Source organism: Astatotilapia calliptera, chromosome 4, assembly GCF_964374335.1.
Source record: "Astatotilapia calliptera chromosome 4, fAstCal68.1, whole genome shotgun sequence".
NCBI classification, from domain to species: domain Eukaryota; kingdom Metazoa; phylum Chordata; class Actinopteri; order Cichliformes; family Cichlidae; genus Astatotilapia; species Astatotilapia calliptera.
Genome location: NC_137425.1, coordinates 33,994,032 through 34,006,913, shown reverse-complemented (window position 1 = coordinate 34,006,913; position 12,882 = coordinate 33,994,032). Strand labels below are relative to the sequence as shown.

The 12,882-nt window shown below is 42.4% G+C and overlaps 2 long non-coding RNA genes across 2 annotated transcripts in view; one reads left to right on the top strand and one right to left on the bottom strand.

The window, feature by feature from the left end:
• Window positions 1–347: 347 nt before the first annotated feature.
• LOC145428389 (uncharacterized) overlaps window positions 348–12,882 on the top strand; it is a 30,683-nt gene continuing 18,148 nt past the window's right edge. Inside the window, exons 1-2 of the long non-coding RNA XR_013908682.1 lie at window positions 348–461; window positions 1,168–1,238. This is a non-coding gene — a long non-coding RNA (uncharacterized LOC145428389). The remainder of the gene's footprint in view (window positions 462–1,167; window positions 1,239–12,882) is intronic.
• On the bottom strand, window positions 4,891–9,951 carry LOC145428388 (uncharacterized). Its single transcript, XR_013908681.1, has 2 exons — window positions 7,089–9,951; window positions 4,891–5,937 (listed from the first exon to the last, which is right to left on the bottom strand). It is a non-coding gene; the product is annotated as an uncharacterized LOC145428388 (long non-coding RNA).

The window sequence follows — 12,882 nt, the reverse complement described above, 5'->3', positions numbered from 1 at the left end:
CACATAGTGCACACTGTGGGAATTTACGACTGTGCGTGAATCCCCCCCTGATATTGGTATGATCCAAGCTCAGGCACTAAGCGACTGAGCGAGGGGGCGGGGGGAGCTGCTGCCCGTGAGTGCACTGTTGGAGAGACGGAGCCAGCCATACTAAGGAGAGCTTAAGTTTGAGCAGGTACCAAAGCAAATCATTCGTACCGTACAAATAATGTAAATATGACGGTGTATCACGAAAGATTGATATGAAACTGATCACTTGACCAATATTATTTTACTTGCTCTTCAAGTGAATCAACAAATGGCGAAATGAAAAGCCGAACAAATGCTATTTTTTAGAGAATCTTAGCTTACGTGTGTTTATTTCATATTTTCAGTTCTTACCCTCCCCGACTAAATCGGTTTCAGTTATGTACTGAAATATAAGAATGGACATTAGAGGGTTCTTTCAAAGAAAAACTCAGGTAAATGTTATTTTATATATTATGCTTTGTATGTTGTTCAGTATATTTCTATGCAAAACAAGAGGGATTTCAGTACACAGCAGGATATTCACATTTGTAACCAGATATTTACACTTTAGGGAGAAAACATAAAACATTTTTACTGTACAACATCAATTTAGAGTAAACTTTTGTTTTAGATAAATATTGAAATATATTTTGAATTAGTTAAATGTCAGAATAAAGAGAGACAGAGCTGTCTATTTTTTATCACTTTCATTAAATTTAGGAGTACATGTACACTAAGTTTATTGTTAATTAATAAGAAACTCCAGAGGATTCCATTCTGAGCTGAAGAAGCTTCTGATAGGTTCGTAGAGTCCATGTGAGTAAACTGGTGGCACAGCTGTGGATGCATATAAGGCAAAACACAGAGGCTGTTTCTGTGACATGGGAACATCAAGAGATGTCAACCAAAACACCAGGAAAAGAATCGTGGAGCTCCATAAGTGTGGCTCAGTTTGAATACAATTTGGTGCCATTTGCAATTAAGAAATACAGATAGTTTCTCTCTTTACTCTTAAAGTTAACAAATATGTTTTTATATTTATCAATCTAAAAAAATAAACATTTAGTCTGATTTGATGTTACAATTAAAAAGTGTTTGTGTTTTGATCTGAAGAGTTTGTAAATATCTGGTTTCAACTGTATATTTGATGATTATCAGCACAAAGAGAGAGAGAGAGGAGCAGAGATTGAGATGGAGAATGAGGACAGAACAGAGATGAACAAGAGCAGGTGAGACACATGTTAGTCAAATGGTTGCTTACTAAAAGTATCACCGTATCATAGGTACTCATGTATCTCGTACCTAGTGTTTCTTTTTAGGTTTGCTATTTTTCAAATTCTATATTTATTAAGTTATGCAGGCTTGTTTGCACAACAAGGCTAAATAATTATATAAACTTTTCTCAATCTAAATATTGTACTTTGGTAGAATTAAATAAATAAGTGTAGTGCAGGTCTATGATGATTTTTAATGCTACTATCATCTAGTTCTGATTGTGGTTATGTCTTGGTTAAGTCCTCAGTAGTCCTGATTTTGAACTGTTGTAGTCCTGTTTTAATTCTGGATCAGTTCTGGGTCTGGTTGAATTGGGGTTTAGTCCCTGTGTCTTGATACAGCCCCGACTTTGTTCTGCCTCGCTGCTTAATTAAAAAACTAGTTTAAGGTGTCCTGCATGTGTGATATATATATTTCCCTATATGAAGTCATTCTTTTTTGAACAAAACTCAAAACAGAGCCTATTAATCTTTCAGTCATTTCTACACCCCCCCCCCCCCCCCCCCTCAAAAAAAAAAAAAAATCCCACATGCATACTACCCTTTAGGGCTAAGCCCCGGGTGTTTCAAATGTCTGGCTCCTCCTCTGCTCTGATGTCTCCTTCCTCAATGAGCTCAACAACTTTTATGCTCGTTTTGAGCGAGGGAACCCCACAACCACAACCAAAGCAGACATGACACCAGACCACCAACCTATGACTCTCTCCCCCACCGATGTGGGAGCGGTGCTGAGCAGGATCAGTGTCCACAAGGCTGCAGGTCCTGATGGCATCCCCGGGCGTGTTCTCAGAGCGTGTTCTGGGGAGCTTGCAGGAGTGCTCACAGACATATTCAGTCTGTCCTTGGCCCACGCTGTGGTACCGGCCTGCTTCAAATCCACCTCCATCGTCCCGATACCCAAAAACTCCAACCCATCTTGCCTCAATGACTACCGCCCAGTAGCACTCACCCCCATCATCACTAAGTGCTTAGAGCAGCTGGTCCTAGCACACTTCAAATCCTGTCTCCCCCCCACCCTGGACCCCCACCAATTCGCATACTGCCAGAACAGGAGCACAGAGGATGCAGTCTCCATCGCACTGCACTCTGTCCTCTCACACCTGGACAACAACAACACTGAAGGAAACGGTTTCCAGGGCCTACTCCGTGGATCGGCTTCCTCCGAGGCGTGGACGTCTATCAGCAGAGAATGTCCCTTAGTCTGTAACACAGTCAAATATATTCTCAAGTAATATTCAAGCATGCCATTCAGCGTGTTAGTACGAGCTCGGGAGCAGCTTGGGAGAACAAGAAAACAGAGACTGCTTTAGATTGTCTTCCCAAAGTGACTCAACTTTATTCACAAGTATAACAGTTTATATAGAGGGTAAAATTCATGAGACAGCAGATTATCAGTTTAAACCAGTACAGACCAAGATAAGGCAGCGTCTTCCTGCCCTTGGGTGAAGAAGCATCCTTTGTGTAGTGTATCAGTTCAGCTACAATTGTGATTATCTCAGCGACATATTTTCAAGGCACAAAACGAAGAGTTCTTACATTAGTGAAATCTGAAACAAACCATTTGGCCTTCAACAGGCGTCTAAAAGATTAAGAAACTAATGTAGCTGAGGGAGTGATCTCTGTGGTATTTCAACCTTGTACCAGCCTGTGATTCTCACACATCAATTCTTGGGTCAAAGAGAAAAACACTGAAACAAAGGGGCCTTATTGAATGACAGAGTTTTCCTGCATAATGTCACTATAAAACAATATCCAGTAAATGCTACCATGGTACTAAAATACCTAACAGTTCCCCTCTTTTATTATTTTTTAAAATAATAACTCAAATAGAAAGGAAAAATCACAAATGTAATAACATAATATAAAAAGCAAATAATAAAATGTAATAGTTCACAACCTAATGTTCAATATACACATCAGGAACATCATTGGTAACATCTGGCACATCCTCAGGATCAATTTGTGCTAATTGCAAATACATTGAAGTAGCTGTACTGGTAGCTATATGGGTTATCATTGAGAATGTGGCTTGCAGAAATGTGAACAGGGTTGCACTTTACAATACGAAATAGTAAATAAAAATCCTAAGGTTAATGCAGTAGATATGATTAATAACCTAAATATATAAAAAAGACAGTTCTTTAGTCGTCTCCTGGCCTGGTCCCAGGTTCGAGAGACACCGTATAAGCGTCGTGTGATGACAATGGGCATTTCATTTTCTCCATTATCAGGATGAAACGAGTCTATCTTTATCAGGTTAGACATTGTGTGGTACTTTCGGCTTTCTGTTCCTGCTGGATGTTCGAGTACCTTGTTGTTGTTCTTTCAGGCGTTGTGTGTTAATCAGTGATTGTGTGTGTGTAGGTGGATTGGATCCGGGCGCTGGCTCGCCTGAGTCGTCATCTATAGGTGTATTGAATCCGGGCGCTGGCTCGCCGGAGACGTCATCTACTTGATCCGACGCCTTAGGTGGTTTGGTGGGGCTGGTCTTAACCCTGCTGGCATGAATCCACTGAGGTTGTCCGTCTGTTAGGATGCTGGTTCTCGTCACTGCAAGTACAGTCTGGGGGCTGGAACACGCGGCCTCCCCGAGTGCCCTTGGTTTTAGCAACTTTACCAATACCGCATCTCCTGGTTTCCACGGATGGGTTGGATCTATGGAAGGGAGAGGCTGAGAGAGACAAACTTTCTGATAGTTATTATTCAGTGTTTCTACCAGGTTATGAACATAGTCAGACAATGCAGTGTCTATGTCCCCTTCCAATAGCGGTGCCCCTCTGGAGGCTGACCATGGTGTTGGAAACGGTCTTCCCATGATTATTTCAAATGGAGATAATTTGGTTGCTGCGGATGGAGTCATTCTAATCTCGCAGAGGATTTGAGGAAGTAGTTTGATCCAGGTCATTCCTGTTTCTATCATTGCTTTAGTCAGGCGATTTTTTATGGTCCTATTCATTCTTTCTACAACTCCTGAACTCTGAGGATGGTATGGCACATGATATTTCCAGTCTATTGCTAGAGTTTTAGCACACTTTTGAATTACTTCTGATGTAAATGAAGGTCCTCTATCACTGTTAATTTGGTGAGGTATTCCAAATCTGGGTATTATTTCATTGCACAACTTTTGACAGACTACTTCTGCAGTTTCTTTTGATGTTGGGTAAGCTTCTACCCATTTACTAAATTGGTCCACTATTACCAGTAAGTACTTGATGCTTCCTTGTGCTGGCATGTGTGTAAAATCAATTTGTAATGTATGAAATGGGAAATCTGGTTGTGGTAAATGCTGATGTTTTGCTTTTGGTTTTCCTACATTAGTTCGTGCACATGTTAGACAGGTTGCTAATATGCGTTTTACTGCGTGTGATGTTTTCTCGATTACAAATCTTGATTTTATTGCTCCTATTACCCCTCTTTGTCCGACATGACTCACACCGTGAAAATGGCGGACAAGGATTGGCAGTAGTGAAGATGGGAGGGCAATCAAACCCTCAAGGTTTTTGTATAAGCCGTCTCTGTTATCTAAGGTACAATCATTACTTTCCCAGTAAGTGTAATCTAAGGCAGAGGCTTGCTCTTGTATGAATTTTAGGTCAACATTTGTTTCTAAATAGTCTGGGAGCGTGACAAGTGGCAGCTGTAAAGGCAAAGATAATACTTCCCTTCTGGGTGGTTGCTGTGAGGCAGCAGCTGCTTTCGCGGTTACGTCTGCAAGAGCATTTCCCACTGCTTCGTCTGTGTCAGCCGTGCTGTGCCCCTTCGTTTTAACAACTGCAATTGCCGATGGCAGCTGTATAGCCTGCAAAAGTCTTTGAACAAGGTCAGAATTAGCAATCGATTTTCCATCAGCAGATCTAAATCCTCTTTGTCTCCACAATGTGCCAAAGTCATGCACCACACCGAATGCATAACGGCTATCAGTGTAAATTGTTACCCGCTTATCCACATGTAACTCACAGGTGCGTATTAAAGCCATGAGCTCTGCTTTTTGTGCTGAGTGAAATGGTAATGAGTGAGCCTCTAGTATGATGTCAGGCAATGTCACCACCGAATAGCCACAAAGAAATAAGTTGTCATTTGGTTTTGAACAGGACCCGTCCACATAAACAATGACTGAGTCTGGGATTGGTGTCTGCTCTAACTCTGGGCGTGGTGCTGTGGATTCCTGTATACGTGTCATGCAGTCATGAACGTCAGGGTCGTCTGAACCATCCTGTCGGTCAGAGGAACACAGCATACGAATGAGTAAGTGTGCTGGCGAATTGGGTGTGCTGCTTGCTTTTATAGTGAGATTTGCTGTTGAAGTCAGTGTAGCTTCATAACCTGAGCGACGTTGTGCGGTCATGTGTTGTGTAGTTATGTTTGCTAGAATGGTCGTGACCTGGTGATTGGTGTGTAGAATAGTGTCATGTGAGAGTGTGAGCTTCTCGCAGTCCCTTATCATGATAGAGCAAGCTGCTACTGCTCTCAGGCAGGCCGGCATCCCCTGAACTACTGCTGGCAGCACCTTTGAGTAGAAGGCTACTGGACGGTAGCCACAGCCATGCTCTTGGGCCAATACACCTGCACAGGTTGTGCCGTTCTCTGTGACGTACAGGTGGAACGGTAAGTGGTAGTCAGGCAGACCCAAACAAGGGGCGGAGGTCAGCGCTCCCTGTAATGCATTGAAAGAGGCAGTCATTTCTGTGGACCACAGTATTCGAGGAGGCTTGTCTTTTTTGCAGCATTCACGCAGAATGTGGTCATGAAAAGAACAGTCTGGTATCCACTGTCTGCAATAGTTCACCATGCCTAGGAAGGACAGCATTTCCTTCTGTGTAGTGGGCTTAGGGACAGAGGTCACAGCTTTGACCCTGTCTGTAGTCATGGAAAGTTGTCCGTGAGACAGTGTAAATCCCAAATATTGAACAGAAGTCTGACAGTACTGCATTTTCTTTGCTGATGCTTTGTGGCCAGTCTGTTGGAGGTGCTGGAGTAGCATGTGTGTGGCAGTTTGACATAGTTTTTCACTTTCAGCACAGAGGAGGAGATCATCTACATACTGGATCAGAGTACAGCCCTCTGGAGGAGTGAAGCCGTCCAGGGTAGCACGTACCACCATTGAGAAAGCCGCAGGGCTGTCTACCATGCCTTGGGGTAAGCGAGTCCATGTGTACTGCTTATCTCTATGTGTAAAAGCAAATATCGGCTGTGTGTCTTCATGCACAGGTACTGAGAAAAAGGCGGAGCACAAATCCACCACAGTAAAATGTGTGGCTGTTGCTGGAATAGATGTCAGTATGCTGGGAACATCTGGGACAATAGGTGGCAGAGGCATAATGACTGCATTAACTTGCCTTAAGTCTTGTGTGAAACGCCATACGCCAGGTTTGTTAGGCTTTGGCACAGGATTGACAGGAGTGTTATATGGAGATACTGTGGGCTTTATTACTCCAGCTGTCAATAAATCTCCTATGATGATGTCTAAGGCTGCGGCTTTTTCAGCGGAAATGGGACATTGCTTGACATATACCGGCTTGTTGTTTTTCAGCTGAGCATGATAAGGTGTACAGTCAATAAATCCTACATCATTCTCACCTCTTGACCATAATGTCATGTTTTGATATTCAGCTGGCAATGTGACAGCAGAGATAGTACAGTGTATGGGGTAGGTTAGATCTATGTGTCGACATGGTGCAGTAATGTCATAGCCTATGTCTGAGTTATGTGACAAAACCACTGTTCGGCCTTCTCTGGTGTGAGCAGTTATCATGTTGTTGAACAGTGTGAGAGAAACAAATATGTGGCTTCCAGGCATGGGGCTACCTGGTAACGGTGTTTGCACATGTTTTTGACACAGAGTGTGACGTGGGATACCAGTCAGATGGATATTGAGTTCATTCTCCGCTGAGGCGTCCAGCTGACACAGAGGCTGTTCCTTCTCCATGGTGTCGGTGCATAGGGCAGAGAAAACATAGCTGTTATCAGTATCTGCAAACATTTCACCCTTTGTGTTAAATGAAATACACAAGTTCATTTTTGCCATTAAATCTCTGCCTAATAGATTCACAGGCGAGTTTGGAATAATTATGAATGGATGATATGTAATTTCGTCCGGTTTTGGGCCCCAGCGTGTTTTTAGAGAATGAGTTTTGGGGCATTGCACTAGAGTTCCGTTTATTCCCATGGTGTTGATGCACACAGAGGAAACAGGCCCACTATAGAATTTTCCAGACAGTGAACTTTTAGTGGCTCCACTGTCAACTAAAAAGGAATAAGTCTTTTCACCTATCTCTATATCTAACATGGGCAAGCTTTCTGTGTTACGGGACAATTGCAAATGCAGCATCGTGTGTAGTGCTTCACACTGTCCCTCATCATCACCTGGGCCTCCCTATGGTTGGTCCAGTCTTTCGTTATCATATGGATGGGGATTAAAATGTGGATTATAAGGTTGCTCCCTAAGTGCAAAGGGGCCATTATTTTGATGTGATTCCTGTCTGCGTTGCCAGTTACCTTGTCTGTAAGAGCTCTGCTGACGCCTAGTGGCAGGAGCTGGTCCTGTGTTTTGTGGTTGAGACCTATGTGCTGCTGATTTGCATTCCCTCCTCCAGTGTCCTATTTTTCCACAATAAAAACATACGTCTCCACTCCTATCTCTCCTTCTGAAATCTCCCTGCTGCGCTTGTTGAGGGGGCGGGGCCCCTGCATACATCATTTTTTCACTTTCCTCTGAGCCTTCAACATCAAAATTCAACATCATCTTAACACTTTTAGCCTTCGTGCTGTTGGGGAAAAGATCTGCACCAGCTTTTGTTTTGACAAGTGTGATAAAGTTCTTTATTTTCATGTCATAGAGATTATCAGTGGCAGTCAGCTTCAATAGTTGTGAACATTCTGGATGAATATTGTTTAAGAATGTTGTTATGAAAATCTGATCATTTCCTCCTTCAGGCATGCATGCCTCATTAGTCCAGCAGTGCGTGAAACGTTTCATAAACACTAGAATGGATTCATCTGGCTTTTGCTTACACATGGTTACTGCATTTAAATCAATTTTATCTCTAGACATTGTGAGCAGAAATTTCTTTAGATTTTGAAAAAAGGCTGTGATTTTGTCATCGTTTATCCACAAAAACGAGGTGGTGTTGGCTGCTTGGTCATTTTTAGGGTCTAGTTCCTCTACTTCTTCAATAAGCTGAGATTCAGTCACACCTGGAATTCGTTGACATAATATATATCTATAGTCAGGCCCACCCAAGTGGTGGTATCTGGTACTTCTCTGTAATGCAGAAACAAAGGCTGTAGGATTTTGTAGAGGATCGGGAAGTTCTTTAATGGTTGCTGCTAACTCTGAAATTTTAGGGGGTTGAATGCAACACATGTCCCCTATTATCATGAACGGGAGGGAGGTGCTGACGTCATTAAATTGTGATCCCTGCTTTTCTTTATAACGGGTGTTTTTGTGGGGGCCCTCTTGAGTTTTTTCCTCTTTTTTCTGCTTTAAGTAGTTCCTTATTAAATTTCTGGTGTTAGTTATTGCTTTTGGCACAGTTAAACCATTCGCTACTCTAGTGTGGCGCTGAACATGATTATCTATGACAGAAACGGCTTCCTGCAGTTCAGCTTCCGTACGTTCAGTTAAAGGATCTTTCATGATTTCCTCACACTCTGTCATTAACTGTTTTGTTTGCTTTTTATGTTCCTGTAACTCTCTTTCTCGTTCAGTGTATTCTCGTTCCTGTCTTTGATCTAGGTTAAACCAGTCATCTTCTTCTGATTTAGGTGTCATTTCAGTGCCTTCCTCACTCTTTTGGGATTCTGCTGTTAAATCAGGATATACGCGCTGATGACGTGCAGCCGCCGCAGCAGCTATTAATTCTGTCTTTTCATCATAAGGCGGCGGAGCCGTAGGTTGAACGGATGGGCATATAAGGCTAGTTTTTTCTGCAGTGGATTTACTAGAGCCTACACTGGCTTGATTTAAAGCATTTACGTCTGGCTCGGGTCCTTTTTTCCATAGTGGTAGCATGCGATTGGTCACATCACGACATTCTATCATATATTTTTTACAGGACTTTTTAATCAGCCTACTTTCCTTATCACAAATAGTATTTAACATTTCTACTGACCTGTTTTCTGGCGATAATCGTTCGGGATAGGGCTCCGGAAATACATTAGGATGCATTAAAGTTATAGTTCTTAAGTTCGAGACGAAATCAGTCACGTAAGCACTTCCGCATGTTCTGGATACGTAATCATGGAAGTCTTCATTGATTCGCGAGCGTGGGTTAAACGTAACCGGAAGTGGGAGTCGTACTGAGCCGCTATTTGTGATTTTATATTTTATTTTTTTCGGTTTTACAGTTAATTTTGATTTTTTATCGGACCCGTCTAAGGTCTTTGAATTATTCTGACCCATGGTCAGTGATTTCCAGAGGGGTTTAGACGCTTGAAGGATTTAAGTTAGTTTTTATTTTTGCTGTGGCACACCTGAGGTTACTTGATTTTTTTGCTAACAATTTTATCTTTTTAGTGAGCAACTTCTCACTTTTTAACGAGCAACTTCTCGTTTTATGACCACAGGCAACTTCCTGTGTCCTTTCTGCTGGTGAGCAACTTCTTAGTTTATGACAGCAGGCAACTTCCTGTGTCCTTTCTGCTTTTATTTACAAAACAACAGGCAACTTCCTGTGTTTCTATGTGGGCCACTAACGAAGGCTCCTCAGCGTATCCCACTTGTTACTATGTGGGCCACTGAAGAAGGCCTCGTCAGCGTATCCCGTTTCTATGTGGATCACTGAGAAAGGCATAACACAGTCTTATAAAATAAAAGACGAGTGCCTACCTTCGTCAGGATCCCACTTCTGACACCAAAATTGAAGGAAACGGTTTCCAGGGCCTACTCCGTGGATCGGCTTCCTCCGAGGCGTGGACGTCTATCAGCAGAGAATGTACCTTCACCTATCAGCAGAGAATGTCCCTTAGTCTGTAACACAGTCAAATATATTCTCAAGTAATATTCAAGCATGCCATTCAGCGTGTTAGTACGAGCTCGGGAGCAGCTTGGGAGAACAAGAAAACAGAGACTGCTTTAGATTGTCTTCCCAAAGTGACTCAACTTTATTCACAAGTACAACAGTTTATATAGAGGGTAAAATTCATGAGACAGCAGATTATCAGTTTAAACCAGTACAGACCAAGATAAGGCAGCGTCTTCCTGCCCATGGGTGAAGAAGCATCCTTTGTGTAGTTTATTAGTTCAGCTACAATTGTGATTATCTCAGCGACATATTTTCAAGGCACAAAACGAAGAGTTCTTACATTAGTGAAATCTGAAACAAACCATTTGGCCTTCAACAGGCGTCTAAAAGATTAAGAAACTAATGTAGCTGAGGGAGTGATCTCTGTGGTATTTCAACCTTGTACCAGCCTGTGATTCTCACACATCAATTCTTGGGTCAAAGAGAAAAACACTGAAACAAAGGGGCCTTATTGAATGACAGAGTTTTCCTGCATAATGTCACTATAAAACAATATCCAGTAAATGCTACCATGGTACTAAAATACCTAACAAACACCTACGCCAGAATGCTGTTTATAGACTTCAGTTCAGCATTCAATACAATCCACCCCTCACAACTCATCAGGAAACTGACAGACCTGGGCATCAGTTCCCTCATCTGCAAATGGTTACTGGACTTCCTGACCAACCGCCCCCAACATGTCCGGCTGGATAACCGCTGCTCATCTACCATCACAATGAACACCGGTGTACCACAAGGCTGTGTGATGAGCCCTTTCCTCTACTCCCTCTTCACCCACGACTGCAGACCTGCTGATGGTTCCAACACCATCATTAAGTTTGCAGATGACATCACGGTGATTGGCCTCATCAGTGCTTTGAGCGCTCAGATGAGTAGAAACGCGCTACATAAGAACCAGTCCATTTACCATTTGGGTAATAAAATTGCAGGTAACATTTCCAAGGCAGGTAGGAAAAAAATGAGCTGCTATCAGTGTATGTTTGTTTTAAGGTGAGGTGCCACGAACCCGCATGTAGGGAGATGTAACCTCGTACCTCAGAAGTGTCGATATGGGTGTATTTCCATCTGTACAGCAGTATTTAGTACATCCTGGTACTTGGCAGGATGTGCAGGAGGCAGAGAAAGAGCATAAGCTTTCAGCACCTGTTAGAAATGTCACTTTCCCACATAAGAAATAAAAGGTGCTCCACAATAGTGCTGCAATTGAATATATTTTGCAATGAATTGAAGCCCATGTCAGTATTCATAGAAGAAATTGTATATGAATGCACAGCTTCCTTACATGTGCATTTGTTTCATTTGCAGATCACGCCAGACAGCTCACAAAGTCCATGATGAGGAAGCCAACCATAGACAAGCTGGCGGCTAACAGAGAGGCTGATGTCAATAACTTTGTCAAGTTCATCACCAAGGACTCTATTCAGAAGTCCCTGGGGATGTATCTGGAGATGCTTAAGAGAAGAAAGGCTTAGAGAGGGGAAACATGTTTGCACACTTTGTAGCACCAGCTACAGATGTGATCTGACATCAGGCAGTGAGCAGTCTACATGTTTGGGGGATAAAACCCAGCATTTACCCCTCAAGGTGTTAATAAAAACACTCGAGGTTAGGGTGTGACTTTTTGTTTTGGTTTGAAGAGCCGTACACTCGGGCAACCTGCCGAGCCTTCTCCATCACTCAGCATTACCTGCAGTATGCTTACGCGAGCAAACTGCTAATTGTTGCAAAAGAGTCTCACATATGAAGAACTAACAGCAAATCTGACCTTTAGTGCATCTAAATGTGGCAAAGCCTTTGTCATCTCTAACAAATGTTTGGTTTTTACTGTGAAATATCCAAATAAATGTCTGGATTCATACATTAAATGGATTAAAGCGTGTGGTTCTCATTCATTATCTCTGTAACTCAGACGTCTCTACATTCAAATGACAGTTGAGAATGTTAAAAATTCAGCGCACAACCAAATCAAAATGAATCTTGCATTCTTATAACAAGGAGCATTTTTCATTCTTTGTATGTTTGTGTTTTGGACAATTGAATCAATATACGACACTTCAAAAGGACCTGAGTGTCAGCGCAACACAATCGGCTAAACTTCAGGTGTGCAGTGTCTCCACACTTTTCACTGTCACGTCCTGTGTGTGACAGACATGAATGACCTCTGCTGTGGTGCTCCCTGTTTTCTTTGAGCACTACATTTACACATTTAAGAGTATTACCCTCAAATGTGTTTGGATTTGTCAATGTGTGAGTCGTCTACTAAGCCTAAAGCTACAAGTCACTAATGTGACTCCTGGAAAAGTAAATGTTCTTTCATGTAAAGAGATGAAATCAGCACGTGTATTCACTTTAATATTACATCCTCGGGGGGGAGGCTAAGTATTTTGCAGCAGCTTGGTATTGAACTGCAAACCTTCCAATTAGTAGAACTGAACTACAGCAACCCCAACTCAACTGTTCAGCCAGGACAAGCAGTGCTTGTCTAGTCAGTTATACCAAAGCATAAGTGATGTGCTTCTACATCACTGCCATCTTGAGGCTGCAGTCAGCTATCGTCTCTCCAAGCACACTTC